The sequence below is a fragment of the Glycine max genome, chromosome 15 (assembly GCF_000004515.6).
Source record: "Glycine max cultivar Williams 82 chromosome 15, Glycine_max_v4.0, whole genome shotgun sequence".
Lineage (NCBI taxonomy): Eukaryota > Viridiplantae > Streptophyta > Magnoliopsida > Fabales > Fabaceae > Glycine > Glycine max.
The window spans coordinates 41,830,872-41,852,260 of NC_038251.2; the positions used below are offsets into that span (position 1 = coordinate 41,830,872).

Below are 21,389 nucleotides of genomic sequence, written 5' to 3' on the forward strand. Positions count from 1 at the left end.
TATATCAGATTGTAGGCGCTGTGAGTTGTGTAAATCCCTGATGAATCTTCTATCTACTCCCAAATGTCAATTTGTTGTTGCTGTATGCTTTGTCCTTGTACCTCCCTAAGGAAACTGATGGCAGTGTCAATTTCATTGTCAAAAAGCAGTCTTCTCCATGAACAATTCCATTCCCAGCCCGTGTCATTTTGAGTTCTCATCTGCCTAATGGTGTGATTCTGCTGTGAGGATATAATAAATAGCTTGGGGTACCTTTCTGCTAGTGACTCCTCTTGATTAATCCACTTATCTGTCCAGAATCTAACTTTCTCTCCATCCCCCACCTTCCACCTCATGTTATTTTGAATAACCAGTCCCTGATGAGATTGATTGAAAGCTTGTTTTACATCCCTCCACCAAACACATTGTTTTGCTGAATTTCCTGTTTCTTCAAGGTTCCTCCATCCACCATATTTGGAATTCAAAACTCTGGTCCATAGCTCACCATTTTGTTGCATTAATAGCCCCTATAGGTATGCCAAGATACACAAAAAGAAGAGTTAAGCAACTGCAGTTCAAGTACTTTGCTGCATCATGCTTCCATTGATCAGAAATCCCGACAGCTCCGAATCTACTCTTACCAAAATTGATTTTCAGACCCGATAGTTCAGCTTCAGATTCAAGCTTGTTAAGCTCAGCTTCTAACTTCTGGACCCTTTTAACACTGCATCGCTTTGTGTGCATCTTCAACACACACACACACACATACACAGCCACACACCCACACACACACACACACACACACACACAGAGAAACACATACACACAGAGAAACACACACACACACACACACACACACACACACACACACACACACATACACAGCCACACACCCACACACTTCACACAGAGAAACACATACACACACAGAAACACAGACACACACACACTGACTGAAACACACACACACAAAAAAAACACACACACACATAAACTGACTAAAACACACACACACACACACATAGAAACACACTGACAGAAACACACACACACACACACTGACTGAAACACACATACTCACACACACACATAAACACACACACTGACAGAAACACACACACACACACAGACACACACATACTCAGCCACACACCCACACACACACACACAGAAACCCACACACACACACATACACACACACACACAGAAACACACACAGACACACACACACACACACACAAAAACACACACACACACACACACACACACAGAAACACACACACATACACAACCACACACCCCCCCACACACACAGAGAAACACACACACACACACACACACATACACAGCCACACAGCCACACACACAGAAACACACACCCACTAGTCTCCACACTCAACAATTTTCTGCCTACTCTCCACACTTGTCTCAATATTAGAGCTGACAAAGGAATTGCCTTTGGATGGCACAGACCCTCATGATACACACACACATACGTATGCCCAACTACAATAATAAAGCATAAGCACCCTTGAAACCCAGCATTTGAAATTACTTACATAAACAACTGCTGATGTCTATATTTGTCTTTGATTGAATTTTACCTTTTGTATGTTCTTGTATGTGATCAGTGTAATTTGCTATATAAACAATTGTTGTTCATGGTGAGTGAACCTTAGATTCCCGTTTGAGACTGAATGCAATGACTCTTGCGGACAGTTTGCATTAGTCATTGTATTTAGTCTTGAATTGTCCGTTTGGACAGTTTGGGGAGACTGGTATTTTTATGTTAGATTCATTCGTGAAGGTTATTGTTATTCTCATTAATTTGATTAAATTTCTGTTCAATGCATTTCAAGTTGTTCTCTGAGTGCATACTTGATTATCGGGAAATTCATTTAACTGATGTCATGTCGTGTACTTGGAGACCAATGCGAAATGCTACATAAATTTAGTCAAATTTTTGTAAATAATGGTAACCCTGACGTTTGAGGCTAACATAAAAGACAGTCTTCCTAAATGGGATAGGGCCACACCTATAAATAAAAAAGTGAGATTTGCATGCATGGATTTGCTTAGTTGGATCGAAGTTGGATCAATCAAAGTCGCATGAGCCCAGAATATGAGGATGGCGTCGAGCAGTTTTTGCAATTTGCTTTAGAAAGAGGTCGACCGAATGAAGAAGGGAAATATTATTGTCCTTGCATCAACTATTTGAATGGAAGACGACAACTACTTGATGACATATGAGACCATCTATTGTGTGATGAGATGAAGAAGAATTACACGACGTGGATATGGCATGGTGAAGTGACTGACATGCAGAGTGGGTCCCAATCTAAACCGTTTGATGTAGAAATGGGAGATCGCTTGGAGGACATGATTCGTGACCTTGGACAAGAGTGTTTTCAAGAAGCACACGCCCCTGTCTATGAAGGATTATAGAATGATTCAAAGAAGCCTTTGTATACGAGGTGCAAGAATTCCTTAACCCTGTTGTCTGCGGTATTAAGTCTGGTTAATGTGAAGGCCAGGTATGGGTGGAGTGACAAAAGTTTCACCTCACTGCTTGAGGTAGTGCACAATTTGCTTCCAGAGGACAACACGTTGCCTAAAAGTTACTATAAGGCGAAGAAGATACTGTGTCCCATGGGTATGGAGTATCAGAAGATTCATGCTTTCCCCAATGATTGCATACTCTACAGGCATGAATTCCAACAAATGTCCAAATGCCCTGTGTGTGGGACTTCGCGGTACAAAGTGAAGGATGACGAGGAAAACAATTATGATGAAAAGTCACAGAGGGGCCCGCCAGCAAAGGTTTTGTGGTATCTTCCAATCATTCCAAGGTTTAAGCGTCTTTTTGCTAACGAAGACGACGCAAAAGACCTAACATGGCATGCAAATGGAAGGATTTCTGATGGAATGGTCTGTCATCCGGCTGATTGCTCCCAGTGGAAGAAGATTGATGGTTTGTATCCGGATTTTGGGAATGAGCCAAGAAATCTTAGACTTGGACTAGCCAGTGATGGAATGAATCCATATGGCACCTTAAGCACTCAACACAGTTCATGGCCAGTTCTGCTAGTAATTTACAATTTGCCTCCTTGGTTGTGCATGAAGCGAAAATGCATGATGTTGTCTATGATGATATCGGGCCCAAGACAGCCAAGAAATGACATTGATGTTTATCTAAGTCCGTTGGTTGAAGATCTGAGAAAGTTGTGGGATGAGGGGGTTGTAGTGTTTGATGCGTTTCGCAAGGAGACCTTTGAAATACGTGCAATGCTTTTTTGTACCATTAATGACTTTCCAGTATATGGGCTGAATCTCAACACTTTGCAAGTGTCAATGACGCCAATCCCTGTGTAGCTTCCATCCCTTACTTTGGGTTCATTGATGAAATTTGGGAGCTTAATTATGAGAAATTTACAGTATGTGTTTTCAAATGTAAATGGGTTGACAGCAACACCGGTGTGCGCACCGATGATATAGGATTTACCCTGGTAGATCTAAAGAAACTTGGTTACCACAATGACCCTTTCATCATGGCAGAACAAGCTAGACAAGTATTTTACGTGCAAGACCCTTGTGATGAAAGGTGGTGCGTGGTTCTGCAGGGCAAAACAGTTGGTGTTAATGTAGAAGATGATGATTCATACATGGACACCTATGTTAGTCCTTTGACCGCTCAAATCACTGGTAACGTTGTGGGAGAAGAAGAAGCTGACGACGTTCATGCTAATCGAAATGATCATGATGAAGGAGAATTGATTAACATCCTCTAATGTAATTTTCTGTAGAGACAGAGGTCACCAAACCTAGTAAGTGACAACTACATTTTCCTGGCTGAGAAGACCAAGAAGAAGATGCAGGAAGTTGCACAGTCAGGAAGCGTTGATGGCGTCATCGACCCTCCATCCCCGGTCAGACGCCACGTGAAGTGGAAGATGGCCCACACGAAGAAGACAGGGGAGATGACGACCGAGGCCGCAAAGGAAATCGCTGAGAAGATTGTAAGTCATTTTCAACTAACCATTACAATTATGTTTGAATATTTTGAGAATGCCATGTACCACTGTGTGTTTTCTGTGCAGGATTCGTTTGAGGAGTAGGCCACACAGGGATCGTTCGTCCCCCATGGACGTTAGGATGTTTTGGCCGCTGCTATTGGACGTCCAAAGCACCCTGGACGTGTCCGTGCTGCTGGAGCCGGTGTCACCATCAAGCAATACTTTGGATCGGCTCCACGGACGTCCCGCAGCGCTTCCTCCCTTCCTCCTGACGAATTATAGCAGCTGACTCAGCAGATCAGGGACCAGCTATAGGAGTCCATCACAGAGAAAGTGACGAGGCAGGTCATGGCATCCTTCAGCCAACTTCAGTCACAGATGCAATCTCAGGGACCTCCTGAGCCTCTGGTTGGTCCTGGTCCCTCCGGTCCTCGGGTGAGCACAAAGGGGAGTTGTGTTGATCCCTCAGGAAACGATCCTGAGACGGGTGACTCTGACAGGTGCGGCTTGTACATAGAAGCAGATCCTGCCTGCCTGGTTGCCGTGGGGAGAGTTTATGAGGGATCCACTCTTGTTCATAACACTCCTTTGTTGCCTGGCCAAGTAAAGGTGAGTGTGGACGAGGTTAAAGATGCACATGCTGCGGTTCCTGTACCCACTGCTGAAAAATGTATGCGAGCGGGGAATTCTGATATCTATGGATTCCTCGAGCCTCAGTCCATTCAGAGGTCTGGGCAATCATAGTTTGAATCTGAAAGTTACATAAAGAGTTGGATGCAGAGTTCACAACGCGATGTGTATCTTGGAGCCTACCTAAATGGGTAAGTCACAAAATAACAAAATTTAATTAATGTTTACTAATGTACTAACCCATTTTAGGTTCCACTGCAGCGGACATTGGCAGATGGTGGTCATCCTGCCCAAGGAACACTTAGTTGTCTGGTTTTGTTCATTGCATAACAGGCCAGACAACTACCTTAAGGGGATTATTAATAGGTTAGTGTTCTTTTCAATACATTTGCATTGTAATACCTCAACGTACAACAGCAGTTTTTAATTGTTACTCATATGGAACAGTGCTATCAAGGGTCTTGATGTTGCTCCACAGCCTAAATCAAAGGCTCCTGCTAGGTGGATTGTCGTCAAGGTACGTCATTTACATAAAACTTCCACTTATATATATTTCTTTATGTGTCTGTACACTAGTTGTTTAATTAATATCCAAATTTCATTATGTATTTAGTGTAATAGACAAAAAGGAACTATTGAGTGCGGCTACTATGTCATGCACTGGATGTCCACCATCATTTTAGGAAGTTTTAGAAATAATCGGGAAGCGGTAAGTTTATTTCAAACAAAATTGATTTATTTATAATTTGTATTACATTATTAACTTAATATGATTTATTTAATCATGCAGTATTTTAACGACCCTAGACCATTGGAGCCTGAGAGATTAAAAGCATTGCGGATCCAGTGGGCACAATTTTATCTCCGAGTTAGAGATCAGGCCTAGGATTTAGGGAAATTTTTTAACATTTTTTACATTTTCTATGTAACATGAACATTGAATTCATTTGTTGATTGTTCTTTATAATATATAAATCTGCTATTTGATGTTTATTATCATTAAAACTGCTTGAAAGCAGAACAAAATGTTTCTTTGCTATGAATTGGGCCTCCTAAAATTGCATTTGACAGGTACAATTTTGGGTTTACTGTAAAAACAGAAAGTGTATATAAAAAAAATATTTGAAAACAACATCGGTTATTAACAAAAACTGATGTTAATATCATAACCAACATTGGTTATAATACAAAACCGATGTTAACGTTTGTATATTAACATCGGTTTTTGGGGAATAACCAATGTCGGCGTTTGTATTTTAACATCGATTATCTACAGATAACCGATGTCAACTAGTGTACATTAACATCGGTTAATTATAATTAACCGATGTGAATATTTAAATATTAACATCGGTTATTTATAATTAGCCGATGTTATACACAAAGAACTACACCAAATAAGTGTATGCATCATCAACGTTGACATCGGTTTTCTAGAAAAACCGATGTTAAGGGTATATATTAACATCGGTTTTTCTCGAAAACCGATGTTAAACTAACATATTAACATCGGTTTTACTGAAAAACCGATGTCAACGTTCATCATGCGTACACTTTTTTTGTTGTTGTTCATTGTGTTTAACATCGGTTATTTAGAGAATCGATGTTGTCATATGTATGTTAACATCGGTTCTCCAAAATCAATGTTAACATTCATACATTCAACATCGTCACTTTCAACATCAGTTTTAAAACCAATGTAGAATGTTCTAAATAACCGATGTTGAAAGTGTATTTTCTAATATTGATTTGAACCCGTGACTTCTCCCTTTCCCCTTCTCCCTTAAGCCCACCTTCCAACAATTAAGCCAACCTTATGTCTCCTTCTCAAAAATTTTATTAGCTAATGAAGGCATTGAGTAAAAATGTTTTTTTTTTCATTACTATAAAACCAAATGTACTAATAATTGCATTTAATTAACTAGGTATGGGTCATGGGGAGTCTGCTATACTTATGGAACATGGTTTGGAATAAAGGGACTCATCATAGCCGGTAAGAGTTATCAAGATAGCCAAAGCATTAGAAGAGGATGTGAATTTTTGCTTTCCAAGCAACAACTTTGTGGTGGTTGGGGAAAGAGCTACATCACATGCCAAACGATGGTAACTTATGTCCCCATCTAAGTCTCATGTTTTATAAAATAGTTTACACATAACTATATATGTTTTTCTTTGAGTGTAGCATAACGTTTCACTACACTAATTAATGGTACAACTAAAATAGATATACACAAATATGGAAGGAAACAAGTCTAATGTAGTTAACACTGCATGGGCTATGTTGGCACTTATTGAAGCAGGGCAGGTATAACAAAGTTCAATTAATAATATTCATAATTCTAAGATGAGACCAAGAGCCACTATATAGTCATTGTTTATTTTGTGGTATAGGCTGAAAGAGATCCAGCCCCATTGCATCATGCGGCCAAGGTTTTAATCGATTTACAGCTAGAAAATGGGGAGTTTCCTCAACAGGTAACAAGTAACAACCATATAGATATACAATATAGTAGCAATCAATAATACATCTCATGTGGAAGGGGAGCAATGAGAGAGTAAGGAGGATTAATCTTAGTCATAAAATCAAATTGTAAAGGTTTAAGATTGAATTATAAAGTCATTTAACCCTTTTTTAAGTAGTATTGCAATCATTAAATAACTTTTTTCCTATGTGATTGCATAGTTCTTATTTACTCCTTAATTTTTTCTTATACTAACACTCATCTCACCTAATACATATCAATTTTGTATCACATATAATTACGAATGAAAATTTCATTTAATATCGTACAATTTTGTATCACTCCACTAAGCATACCCTAAAGTGAAAATTGTGTTAAGTGTCAATTTAGCCCTATAGATGTTATGAAAAGGTTGAATATTAATTCTTAAACTATCTTTGAGAAAATATATATATTACTACTGGAAAGTGCCTCTTTACTTATTTTAACTAAAAAGAAAAAAAATAGAAGTTAAAAAAAATAATAACATGAGAGTAGTGGATAGTTATTAGGAGAGAAATAATAAAAATTTAAAATTGATAAAAGATAAAATGGTTTAGTAAAATGTGTACACCAAAATCAGGGTATTTCATTTATTATTAGTATAAATTAAAAAAATGTTAACTACCAAATTTTTACATAATTTCAGTACAAATTATTTATTTATTCCTCCATTTACACCACTTATATTTATATGTTGAATTATGTGTATAAGCTTATATTAAAAACTCATCAAAATTTACAAAAATAAGAAAATCATAGTTTATAAGTTATATTATTAAATTTTAGATACGGCCTTCACATTACGATTTTATTGGATTATAAGTATTTTTATGATAATTTATTTCACACTACAAAATGAATTTTATTTTATTAAATTAAAAACTTAAAGTTATATATTTAGTTTAAAATATAAAACGAATTATCTAACATGTAAGAAAGACAACTAGTTAAAAATTAGTAATATAATTTATTTTGAAGAGAAAATAGGCTAATTATTAACAATAAATATAAAATAATTTTACGCTATCATTTCATTATGAACTATCTTATGATAAATTTATTGATTTTTATATTAACTACCTAAAAATTCATTCTAACAATAACTTTTAATTATCTAATAGTGTAAAAGTTTTTATATTAAAAGTTAGCTATTAAAAAGTGTGTAGTTTTTATATTAAAAAGTCCCATAATTTAGTATTTTTTTTCATTTTTATTCTTGTAATTTTTTTATTTTAATATTTTTTTATAGTTCAAAGCATTTTTTAACTTTTAAAAATATTAACTAAAGCATTTTATGGAAGAAAAAAATAAAATAAACATATTTTATAATAACTAAAATGAAAAAAATTACAAAAATGAAAATGAAAAAAAAAATACTTAATTGTAGAGACGAAAAAATATTTAAGCCTATTTTAGAAAGAGAAATTACCTTATACTTTGTCTGTTATTTAACTATTATATTAAGTTTATACTTTGTTCATTATATATTTTTCTGAAATATTATATAATAGATTAATATTATAAATTATATTATTTTGCTTTTCCTTGTCATTCTTATTTTCATATTATTTTCTTTGAACTTCTATAATTTTTATTTTATCTTTATTTATTATATAATATTTTCATTATTATTTATGTTTGTGTTTGAAAAAAATTGCAGTTGAATTGTTAAAGAATGATAATTCAAAGAATTTTTTGTTTCTGTTGGTCCTGCCCTTGAAAACATTTCAATTATGTTGGCACTTGTTTACTAACCAACTAGAGACAAACCGAATATCATTAGGATGAAGAAAGGACCAAAATAAAGCATAAGGTTACAAAGCCAAAATACATGTTGAAAATAAGGTGAATCTATCTATAAGAAAGGAGAGCAACTCTATTGCTAAAACACTCACTCCTAACAAAACTTTGAGCTAATTTCCACTAAAAAAACCTAACTGAGAGGCAACTCCTTGATTAGCAAGGAGTTTGACACAGGTGTTTCCTTCTCTAAAAATGTGAGAAACAAGCAAAATCCTATTTTTACAATAATATAAACAGTTTATCCACCTAAGACACACTTAGCAAGTCACCAACTGAGAGTCAGCAAAAGCCTCCACCAGCAGCTTGGAGTCACACTCTAGCCAAATCTTCCTCCAGCAATATTTTTAAATTTTAAGGAAACTAATTTGATAATTTTTGTTTTAGAAAACTAACATATATGAATAACTAATTTAGAGATTTATTTGTTAGATCTGCTTTCCCCGTAGTGCCCATGCCATTAGAGACTGCTTTGAAACATGATTAAACGCTACGCATATTGTATTCAAACCTGTATAATGTTGTATTATGTTATTTGCTAAATAATAAAAATACAAATATGATATACGTTATATCGTGTATACTCATTCGCAAGCCAAAAGAAGAGTGAACTAAAAAGTTGAGTACTTTATATGCAGTATTGAGTTCAAACTTACTTACGCATTAACCAAGCCAGTGTATATCAAGCAAACAAGGCAATTCTAGTTATCATGAATTAGATCAATTTATTTTCATAAAGTCATTGCATTCTTGCTGATATATTTACATTATCAACTCATGTGAATAAAAATTGATGGGAAACTATACGATATTACATGATATTTTGATCTTTTAAATATATTTGTCACAATTAAAATTCATCGTGATATTTTTAAGATATGCCATATTAATTCGGTCAGACTCAACTAGTTTTTATAGGTTTTAAGTTTGAAGATTAAACTCGGTAAGTCAAGTTATATTTTTTAATTATCTGAATCTATATTGGCATTTCATGTTTTCTTTAAATTTATGTTTTTAATGATAATATATTCATAATATGATCTCTCTTAATAATATTTTAGATAACATATTAATACTATTTGTTGAATAATATATAAGATATATCATTTTAGTTTTATTCTTCTTTAATATGACGACCCAATTATATATAATTTCAAAACTTAAATATTATGTCACCAAAAAAATATTTGTGTGTATTTAACAAATACCTAACTTGATCATATGTAGGAACTCACAGGAATTACCAACAGAACTATTGCTACAGCTCCCTCTGCATACAGAAACATCTTTCCCATATGGGCCCTTGGAGAATATCGTAGTCGTGTACTACTTTGTCCTAGCAATTAACAAAGGGTCAAGAGCACAACAACATAATAATAATTATGTAAAAATAAATCCTGAGTTTTATTTTCTGCCTTTATATATCATTTGTATTTCTCTTGCATTTAGATACTCATCTACCATGTTTGCTACAAAACTGTCAGTAAAGGAGGCAAATGAAAGTGTGTAAGCATTGGAAAATTTCTATTAAATAAAGCACTCATGAAAAATCTGTTACAAAAAGTGCTTTAGTGTGATGCACCATACTATTTTATCCCGTGACAAAGAATTCCTCCGTGTGATTAAGTGAACCCCATCCACCAGCTTTTAACAAATTTGCTACCTTTACTTTTCTATCAATCAATCCAACCAAAAGAAGTCTGTAACAAGTAAAGGTAATTAACATAAGCTGATTTTAGTCATTAACAAATTGATAGATACTTTTTTTTACCATATTATTACTATAACGTATTTATCGAATTTGTTGATAATTAATTTCTATTAAAAAATTTCACTAATTATCTTTAATAAAATTCTTCTCACATTCAGATCAATAATTTTTGGTAACTGATACATATTTTATACCGATAATATCATGACTAAAAAAATAATCTCTTCAAATTAACATAGTGGAGATTCTAAATTGATGGCGACAATAACTGCATCCAGGTCTGCAAGTGTTGGACGTGAAAACTACCAAGTGCAATTATTTAAATCGGTTCTTTGATGCTTCAGGCTATACATGTATCATTTTTTTTTTAAAAAAAAGTTACTATTCAAATGCATTTAGTAACAAGGAAAACAAAATTGAAGATAAAAATTGAAAATTATGATTGAAAGTTAACAGATTATTTTTCAGTTAACTTTTGTTTTTCCATTTCATATCGAACTAATTTAAATACAAAATCAATTACTGCAAATAAATCCATACCTTTTTTTTGTAATTTTGATATTAAAAAATTGATTATTTTATCAATATCTTCAATCCACTTTTCACCTAACATAAACATAAAACTTATTTATAAGAAAATTCATTATATCTATAGTCGATTATTAATATAAACTCTAAAAATAATCTATAATCAAACATTAAAGTAATCTCTTAAAACAATATCTATAGTCATTTAGCTAAATTCGGATACAATATTTCCGAGAACCTTTTTTACCGGACATCCTCAACAGAGTGAGCAGGCACGTGCTTCCTGTATTAACAATTACAACTTACAACCACAGATAGCAACTAGGAAGAAGAGAAAAATATGAATGTATAGTATGGGAGTGTATTGTTGATCGATTGACAAGTGCACCAATTTGTATAAGTAGTAAAGTAAAATAAAAGTCCGAGTGTCGAGTTTACATGAATTTTGTTTGTACTTATGTAGATGAATATATAATTCTCAAGCAATTGTATTCTCTTGAATATTCTGTGTGTAGTTGTCTTTCTTTTCTCCTTCTCCTCTTCCTCTTTTTATAGGTGCAGTTCAGCTTGTATTTCACACAACCTTCGCACTATGCGTGATTACAGATCACGCTTAGTGAGTATGGTGGTAATCTTGCGCTCAGGGCGTAATTTGCGCTAAGCGCGCCTTCACATATCAGACTTCTCCATACTTTTTGGCCTAAGCGTGTTCTGCTCATTGAGTGACTGCGTCGTGTTGAGCGCTTGAGACGCGCTGAGCGAGCAACTTCAGATCTTCAATTTATTTTTTCGTGCTTTACTTTGTTTTTCTACGGCAGTTATTCACCAAACACTATAAATTCATAAACTTGAACACTCTCTGCACAAAAACTTAAATGATGTTAAAATTCCAATTATTCACACAAAAAGGAAGAAATAAGAGAGGAAAATTAACAATTCCTATATGATTTAATCCCAAAATATACTTATGCACAACAGTTATCAAACTCCCCTAAATTTAATACTTTGCTTGTCCTCAAGTAAAAGCAAACTGATTATACTAAGATAAAGTTAAAAGTTTACCAATCACAATACATGAGATAACTGCATAACATTTCGAAAAGCTTCATTAGTCAATCCTCTGGTTCACAATTGTCATAAGTTCATGAAAGGAGCATGAAAGGACACTTAGAGATGAATCAGTTAGCATGAATGACAAGTCTCACGAAAGATTCACCAGCTTTATTCCTTACAAGGCTAGTGTTTCTCTCAATCCCACAAGTGTCTCGGTTATAAGTGTTTCAATTATAACAACGGAATAGTAAAATTCCTGTCAGACCCTAATTTCATCCAGGTATAATGTTTTTATTTGGATATGATGTTTTGATCATTGCTAATTGAATTACGGTGTTTGGCATCAGTTGCAGTGCAAGGCTGAGGGGTCGCTCAGGGTTGATGTTTGATTGTCAAATCCGAAAACAAAAGCCGACCACAAGGAAAGGGTCAAAATGGTCATTTTCTGGAACTTTCTAGACCTAAACTCGCCCATGCCAGCATCTGGCTCACCTGGGCCATGGGAAAGCTTTAGCCTTAAGCACCCTGCTCGCCTGGGCGAGCTGATACCTTCAAGCCCAAGCAACTGGCTCGCTTGGGCGAGCTCCAACTCGCCTGGGCGAGCTTCTCCTGCACCAAATGACCTTTTCTTATAAATAGCCATGCAGGGGAAGGGTTTAAGGGTTCTTAAAACTGAAGAAAGAGAGGAAAAACTCAGAAAAGAGAAAGAGAAGAATAAAAAAAAAAGAAAAGTCGAGGCACTACCGAATCAAACCGTGGATCGTTTCCTACATCATTTCTGTTGCAAGCCCTTACCCTGTGTAGCAATCGATTAGTTTTTATTAAGATTTTGATGTAATCTTTGTTTGTACCCTTATGTATCCCTCTTGATATTATATATGTAATATTTTCTACTCAAATATCACTTGAGATCGTTTCAAGGTCCAACGCCTTAACGACTCCCTCCGTTTTTCAAAATCTAAAACATCGTTTCAAGGTCCAATGCCATAACAACTCTTTGTTTGCAATTAAAATAAATCTTTCAAAAACAAAATACATAAAATCAATTCAACACACAAACATTCAGACTTAAAGAACTGCGTAGGTTTGATTTCCTCATTGCACCTAAGGATACGTAGAAGCAAGGGCAATACCCTTGTTGATTAAAAAAATAATATTAAACAAATAAAAATAATATAGTAAAGGAAAATAAATTCACTGCTCTTGGAAAAATAATTAATTTTGAAGTCACGTTTTGCACACTCGATTAAAGGCTGTCGTTCTTCGTAAACAACTCCCGAACCCTTCTTTTCAAAATTCGCAGACCTCTTTTGGTTTTTCTAACGTTTTTCTCGAATAAACGTTGGTGGGAACTCCCACTCGATTTCTCCCTAGGAGACGAACGTGCTTTCTTTTATTTGCTTTCACTGTCCCATCGTAAGGTAGGTTGCAACAGATGACGACTCCACTGGGGACCGTTAGAGAGTTAAGTCATTTGATCGAGTGTGCAATTTTATCGTGACCTTTTATTTATTTATTTTTTCTTTCTCTTTAATTCCTGCATTATGCTCATGTTCTTTAAAGTTTCATTTTGTTACCGTTCATTTTGTGGTTTAGCTTCAAACTCATTTCCTTTATTCGTTGTTTCGCTCGTGTTTGTATATAACCTTTGCTACATTGTTACTTCTTGGTGTGTATCTTTGTATCTATTACCTTTGTAGTTGGAAATAAATTATGCCATTGGATCCTACGATAGATGACATATGCTATGCTTCTTGTATCTGCTAGGGAATTTTTTGGTTATTTTGCAGGTGGGGTTGAGTAATTCTTAGGTTGCTCCATTCACACATGACACCCACACTTTTTGCAATAACTTTGTGGTATTGGGCCCTATACCCGGGTCTATGTTAGCCATAGGGAGTGAAGGTCGATCTGTGGTCATGCTGGGTCCCCAACTCGCTTGATAATAGTGAAGCCTCATCCAGAGTTTTCCTTTTTTGGTGATGCATTGGCGCTGATAGTCCTTATCGCTACAGTGTATTACCTAAGAAGATGATATCTCTAAAGGTCGGTAAGGTTACATGAAAATATCCTTGGGAGTTGTCACTAGATAGTGGACTTTTGAATCCTTTCCATTAGGTTCCTAAATTAAAGACACAAAAAAAAATCATCATGTCTGGTGTCATACCCTAATTTCGTCTAGGGACTATCATTTGCTCAAGTTTTGATTCTTGCTAGCCAAATTGAGCTGCTTGACACGAGTTTCCGCGTAATCCGAAAGGTTTTTCAACATTTCGAAAGAGAATATGGAAAATAATCAAAAAGGAGGGCAAAAGGGTCATTTTTACACTTTTTTAGACCCCAGGCTAGCCTCTGGCTCGCCTGGGCCACCAGAATTACTTCATGGTGAAGTAACCAGCTCGCTTAGGCGAGCTCAGCTTGCTTGGGCGAGCTGCCTTCAGCCCAAATGCTTTGCTTTGCTATAAATAGGCGTGGGAAGGTTGAAGTAAAGGGTCCCTGAGGTTCCTTGAGGTCCAGAAAGAAGAGAAAATAAGAAGAAAGAAGAGAAAACAAGGTCAAAACGCTTTTGAATCGCATCCGTGATCGATTCCTACACCGTTCATCGTTTGTTCTTCAGTCGTTCTTCATCCCGTTAGTGCTTTCTTTAAGGATTTGAATTTGATTTATGGACCCTTAGGGGTCCCCTTTATTGTTTGTGCATATTCATCTCCTTCTTCGATCATCGGTGATATTTTTCTTTGTTTAAAGCGAGTTTTGACCGATTCCAACGCCTTAACGATTCTCTCCTTTCAAACTTGAGAAGATCGTTTCAAGGTCCAAGGCCTTAAACGACTCTTTATCCTCTTTTCAAAAATCAAAAGATTGTTTCAAAGGTCCAACGCCTTAAACGACTTTTGTTCACAATTAAAATCAATCTTTCAAAAAAGATAAAATCAATGTAACAAACAAAACTTCAGTTCTTAAAGAACTATGTAGGCCTGATTTCCTCATTGCACCCGAGGATACGTAGGAGCGAGGGAATACACAAACTTTGAAATCATGATTTGCACACTCGATTAGAGGTTGCTGTCCCTTGTGACGGGCGTGGGGTGCTAATACCTTTCTCGTGTGTAAATGACTCCAGAACCCTTGTTTTCAAAATACGCAGACCTTCGACCTTTTCCATTTTGGTTTTTCCGATGTTTTCCTCAAATAAATGTTGGTAGCAACTCCACACATTTTCCTTCCTTGGAAGATGCACCATCGAGTCTTGCGTCGTGCCCCCACCGGAGGGCAGGTTGCGACAATTGGCGACTCCACTAGGGACTTGTTAGAAAGTTAGGCCATTCAGTCAGTGTGTAATGTTTTTATCATGTCTTCTTTATTTATTTTCCCTTTTATCTTTTGTTTGTCCATATTTGTACATAACCTTTGCTTTGTTATTGTGTTTGGTGTGTGTTTGTCTATCGATTATAGTCATAGTTAGAAATGCTTTTTTTTACATACACATGACACCTACACCTCACACACACATTGAGATGTTAGGCCCTATACCCGGGTCTATGTGAGCCATAAGGAGTGGAGGTTGATTTGTGGTCATGCTGGGTCCTCGACTCACTTTATGATAGTGAAGCTTCATCTAGAGTTTTCCTCTTTTAGTGATGCATTCTCGCTGATAGTCCCTATCGCCACAATGTATTACCTAAGAGGATGATATCTCTAGAAGCCAGTAAAGTTACTTGAAACCACCCTTTGGAATTATCACTAGAAGTGGACTTTTGGATCATTTCCATTAGGTTCCTCAATTTGGGGGCACATAAAAAACTTACTGTGGCATATTCCTTGATTATGTCATGCATCTCTTCATGGCGTCGTAATGGGCTTATCACTTTTGCATCATATTCATGCATTGCATTTGCATAAATCACTGCATTATCATGTATCTTCATTTAACATGCTTTTTGTTCTATGAACTACATGCCTTTTATTTTCATGTTCACTCATGCATGGTCCTTACATTTTCCTCTGAAAAAAAAAGGGAACAAAAAAAAAAACAAAAGAGAATAAAAAAGGTCACACCACATTCTTAGTTACATGTGTTGGGTACCAGGATAATGGCTATAAACCAACCATGTTGGGATTATACACCCATTTGTCTAAAAAAAAAATTGAAAATCATGTGAATGTGGTACCTAATGCATGGTTAACTAGGAAAATGATGTTTCTTCGGGCATCTCAATCTCATAATTACATTTGCTATGCATATCATGAACATACCTCAGTCATTCATCTCTATGATAGGTTGCTGAAGTATTGCCAATCAAAATTTCTTTTCCTCGGATTATAGGGTTGAACCAAGCACATGCTTTTAAGAAAAGGTTCATCAAGTCAAGGTCAAGTATGGAAGTAACCGGCTTGCAAAAATTGAGGCAAAAGATGAATCGAGTTACATCGCTCCTTTGTCTCCTGCCAACACATGATTTACAAATTTAGGATTGTTGATGTCCTTGTTACTTCCAATTTCACTTTGACTTTGACAAGATGTAATAAACAATGTCGTCTGAATTGATTCGACCTGTGTCTTGCGTAAAATTTGCAATACTTCAACAATGCATCATTCGCATACATCCATGCTTTTCATTGGTTGCATTGCTCATTGCATTCTTTCCTTGAAATTCGAAGTGTAATAATTGTTATCCAAAGGAAAGAATGCGCTTTATGGGGCCCTTACCGAATGCGTGCTAGAGCTAGAGTAATGGGTGAAGTAGACGAGGTGCAAGAGTGGATAAAGGCCGACATAGAGGCCCTGAAAGAGCAAATGGCCACAATGATGGAGGCCATGATGAGCATGAAGAAGATAATGGAGGTCAATGCGGCTACAGCTGCCGCTACCAACGCCATTGCTTAGGTGGACCTGACTCCCCCATCTGGCCTCAACCAAATAAATCATCCAACCTTGGATATGATAGGTCAGGGAGGCAAAGAGTTGGGAACTATGAGCGACCCCCATTTTGTGCAAGTTCAGAACCAACATGCCTTCCCGCCATATGGCTTGCCTCCTAACTATGCACCACCCAATGTGGCGCACACTCCCGATGAGAATGTCAATAACTCCACTCCAATACTCATTGACAGCCAACAACCTCAATTTTATTATGCACATATCCCTCAAACCATGGAGGAGACACATGAAATACCCCACCACAATCTAGCTGACTTCGAGCCTCGCCTCGGATACGCCACTGAGGGGAAAGCAGTTGGTGGTGTACCCCTGCCAAACACTTTGGAGGGCCCTCAATTTCACCCACAACCACAACCCTTGCATTTTGCTGTGGGAAGAGTCCCTACTGCTATCGCTGAAGGAAGCGAAGATTATGCCTTTGCTGACATGGAAGATTTGTGCCTAGTACCTGACATGGTCATTCCTCTGAAGTTCAAAGTACCGAACTTCGATAAATACAAGGGGACAACTTGCCCCAAGAATCACCTAAAGGTGTACTGCAGGAAAATGAGAGCATATGCGAAAGATGAAAAATTGTTGATGCATTTCTTCCAAGAAAGTCTTATTGGGGCAGCCGTCACCTGGTACACTAATTTGGAACCTTCTCGAGTCCATTCTTGGAAAGACCTAATGGTTGCCTTCGTTAGGCAGTATCAGTACAATTCTGATATGGCCCCGAATAGGATGTAGCTACAGAACATGTGCAAGAAGGAGAATGAGTCGTTCAAGGTATATGCCCAGAGGTAGAGGGACCTGTCAGCCCAATTGGCAGATTTAGTTTTCGTTGGCGAAAGAATCGAAGTGGGTCTGGGAAGAGGGAAATTTAATTATCCTGCTTTGATGAATGAGAAAGTTGGGGCAAATGAAGAGGATGAGAAGGTGGAAGGAACCCATGTTGTGACTGTCGTTCCTAAATGGCCAAATTTTCCACCAGCTCAACAATCTCATTACTCAGCCAATATCAACCCTTCTCATTACCCACCCCTAAATCAGCCACAAAGCCCGCCTACCGCACATCTAATGCCAAACGCCACCCTTAACACAAACCAAAACACCAACCAGGGAGGGAGTTTTCCAATGAAAAAGCCTGTAGAATTCACCCCAATTTCGGTGTCCTATGCTAACTTGCTCCTATATGTACTCGATAATTCAATGGTAGCCATAACCTCATCCAAGGTTCCTCAACCTCCATTTTTTCGAGGATATGACTCGAACGCAACATGTGCTTACCATGAAGGTGTTTCGGGGCATTCCATTGATCATTGTAGGACCCTGAAACATAAGGTGCAAGGTCTAATTGATGCGGGCTGGCTGAAGTTTGAAGAGAATTGCTTGTGAATTCTGACATTGGCAAACGGCATTATACATAGGGCAGTTTGAAGGTTGTTGTTAGATGTCTCTAATGACTCATTAGGATTTTCAAGTTTATGCCATTATTGTAAACCACAGTTACAGTGCTAATAAAATGGATAAATTTGTCATCCTTGTCTCTCATCCTCTCACAATTACATCTTTGCTTATTTAACTTCCATTGGAATATGAGTGTAAGTCATTGGTTTGTTTGCTCAAGTGACCTGCGCGCTCCTGAGTTTTGACTTCCAAGACTATTCAATTAGAAATTGCTCGTTTGGTGAGGATGTCGTAGAACGATGAGTAAAGTTCAAAACAAAAAGTAAAAAAACAAAAACAAAAACAAAGAAGTTAAAAAAAAAGAAGTTTGATTGGCTGTGTTTCAAATAAAAAATATAGACATTCATGTGACCTCATTTTATCATTCCTAAGAGTTTGTCTTTTTGAGAGAAAGGTGAGTTATCAAGAACATGAGTCATTTGACTTAATCTGTCAAATGAAAAACCTGTATATATTTCTCGTCCTTCAAAATTCATTTTCGAGAATCTGCACAGTTTCTTTCTTTTCTTCCTTACTACAAGGTCATGATGAAAGACAACGATAGACACCTCAGAGCCCTACACTGGGGCAATGAGAGGCACAGTGCGTGAGCCTCAAGTAAGCATAGGGGCAAATCAAAGTTCTCACCCGATAGGTCGAAAACCCGAAAGGGTAGCCTAAGAAAAAATTAAGGTTGAAAAAAAAATATAACAAAAAAAACAAAAGAAAAAAAAATAATCAAGGGCGTGTTATTAAGGTTTTGTCCCAAAATCCAAACTACAAAAGGATCTAAGTCAGGATTTGAAATGACACATGGCCATGTTTCGATGTCCCAAACACTAGTTTATCCTTTGCTACCCCTTCAGAGCCAAAGCATATTTGTTTTCTAAAAACAAAAACAGCAAAAGCAAAAATAAAAAGCCTGAGTAAGGACCACCGCTAAGCCAGCGGGAAGAGCAATGCAAACTACACATGCATGAAGTTGGACAAAAAAAAAGAATGAAATAAAAAATCCGCCAAAAGGCGAGTGAGGAAGAAAAGAGAGACAAAGATCTCCAGATTCTACAAAAAAGGGCACAAAAGTGCAATGAAAGATTAATGCATAAGACAAAAGGGGTAGAGCCCGACCCAAGAGTTAAAAGGAACAAAAGTATGAGCAACGCTCTCGAGTTTGAGCCTGTCTAATCCTTTCTTTCATAAGCCCTCTTACCCCTGACCACGTTACAAGCCCAAAAAAGCCCATGTGGATAAAGGAATGACTAATTTGCTTTTAAGTTGGGATTCTGGAATGAAGCCCGTGCACGCTTGTGATTGTTATATATATAACAAAAAAGAGAAACCCCTGAGGTTCACACTTGCACATCTGAGAAGAAAGCTCATTTGACCAAGAGCTCATGGAAAATGCCCGAAACCAATTGTGATAATAAGGCACATTATGCAGAACTCCTGAGGATTCCTTTCGAATCCAAGGATAGCCTTCACTATATAAATTCTTTCAAGATTAGCCCATGCCATCAAGTTTCAGTGGGATCAATAGACCCATGGCATCACTCTATGACCTTAAATCAAGAAAGTTTCACTTGGTCATATACCAAAGTGTAAGAATCCATTGCCATCCTTCAATGGTGCAAGCGATTGGTCCCAAAACCTTATATTTCTCTTGTTGAGCAGGGTAACCAATGTTTTAAACAAAAAAAGGGGGAAAACCCTAGGATCAATATTTCAATTGATTGATTAAGTGTCAAATGACTCCACTGCTGTCATCCAAAATTGTCAAGTGACTAAATCAAACAAAACATACACTCTGAGGGAGTCCTCCCCTGAGAGGTTTGCAAAAGATAGGATGGGGTTGCATAAGTTATCATGTATTTCAGAGGACAGTCAATATGTGTTTTCCACAAAAGAAAAAAAAATCAAAAAAATCAAATCAAATCAAAATCACAAAAAAAATAGGAAAGAATGTCATGAACATTGTACAATTTTCCATTGCATTGCATTGTTGCATACAAAGCCTGCATTTACTGCATTTTGAGATTTGCATGCATCTGCATCCCAAACATCATGTTCATATTGGGCTATGAATGCATTCCCAACTCTAATCTTTGAGTTTAAGATGAGAGGCCCTCTCAAAGAGTCAACCTCTTGATTTCCCATAAGGTTAAAATCCTTTGGTACTTGTACCTATTGGCTTGTTTCATAGGACTCAGTCCTCACTTTATTCTTTCATAGGACTCAACGTCCTTGCCTTCATAGGACTCAAAGTCCTCACCTTTATCTTTCATAGGACTCAAAGTCCTCGCTTTTATCTTTCATAGGACTCAAAGTCCTCACCTTCATAGGACTCAAAGTCCTCACTTTATTCTTTCATAGGACTCAAAGTCATTGCCTTCATAGGACTCAAAGTCCTCATCTTTATCCTTCATAGGACTTAAAGTCCTCACCTTTATGTTTCATAGGACTCAAAGTCCTCTGTCATTTACATTTTCGGAGACTAACATAGTATTTTGACACGCGAAGACAAATTATGGTCATCCGCACCCTTTTTGCTATCCAGAGACAATCAAGTACGATGACACATGGAGACAAATTATGGTCATCCACACCCTTTTTGCTATTCAGAGACAATCGAGTCGGATGGCACGCGGAGACAAATTATGGTCATGCACACCTTTTTGCTATCCAGAGACAATTAAGTCTGATGGCACGCGGAGACAAATTATGGTCATCCGCACCCTTTTTGCTATCCAGAGACAATTAAGTCTGATGGCATGCAAAGACAAATTATGGTCATCCACACCCTT

General features: G+C 36.8%; 1 pseudogene; it reads left to right on the top strand.

Moving 5' to 3' along the window:
- LOC100782133 (cycloartenol synthase-like) overlaps positions 1-10,273 on the top strand; it is a 47,325-nt pseudogene extending 37,052 nt beyond the window's left edge.
- The last annotated feature ends 11,116 nt before the right edge of the window (positions 10,274-21,389 follow it).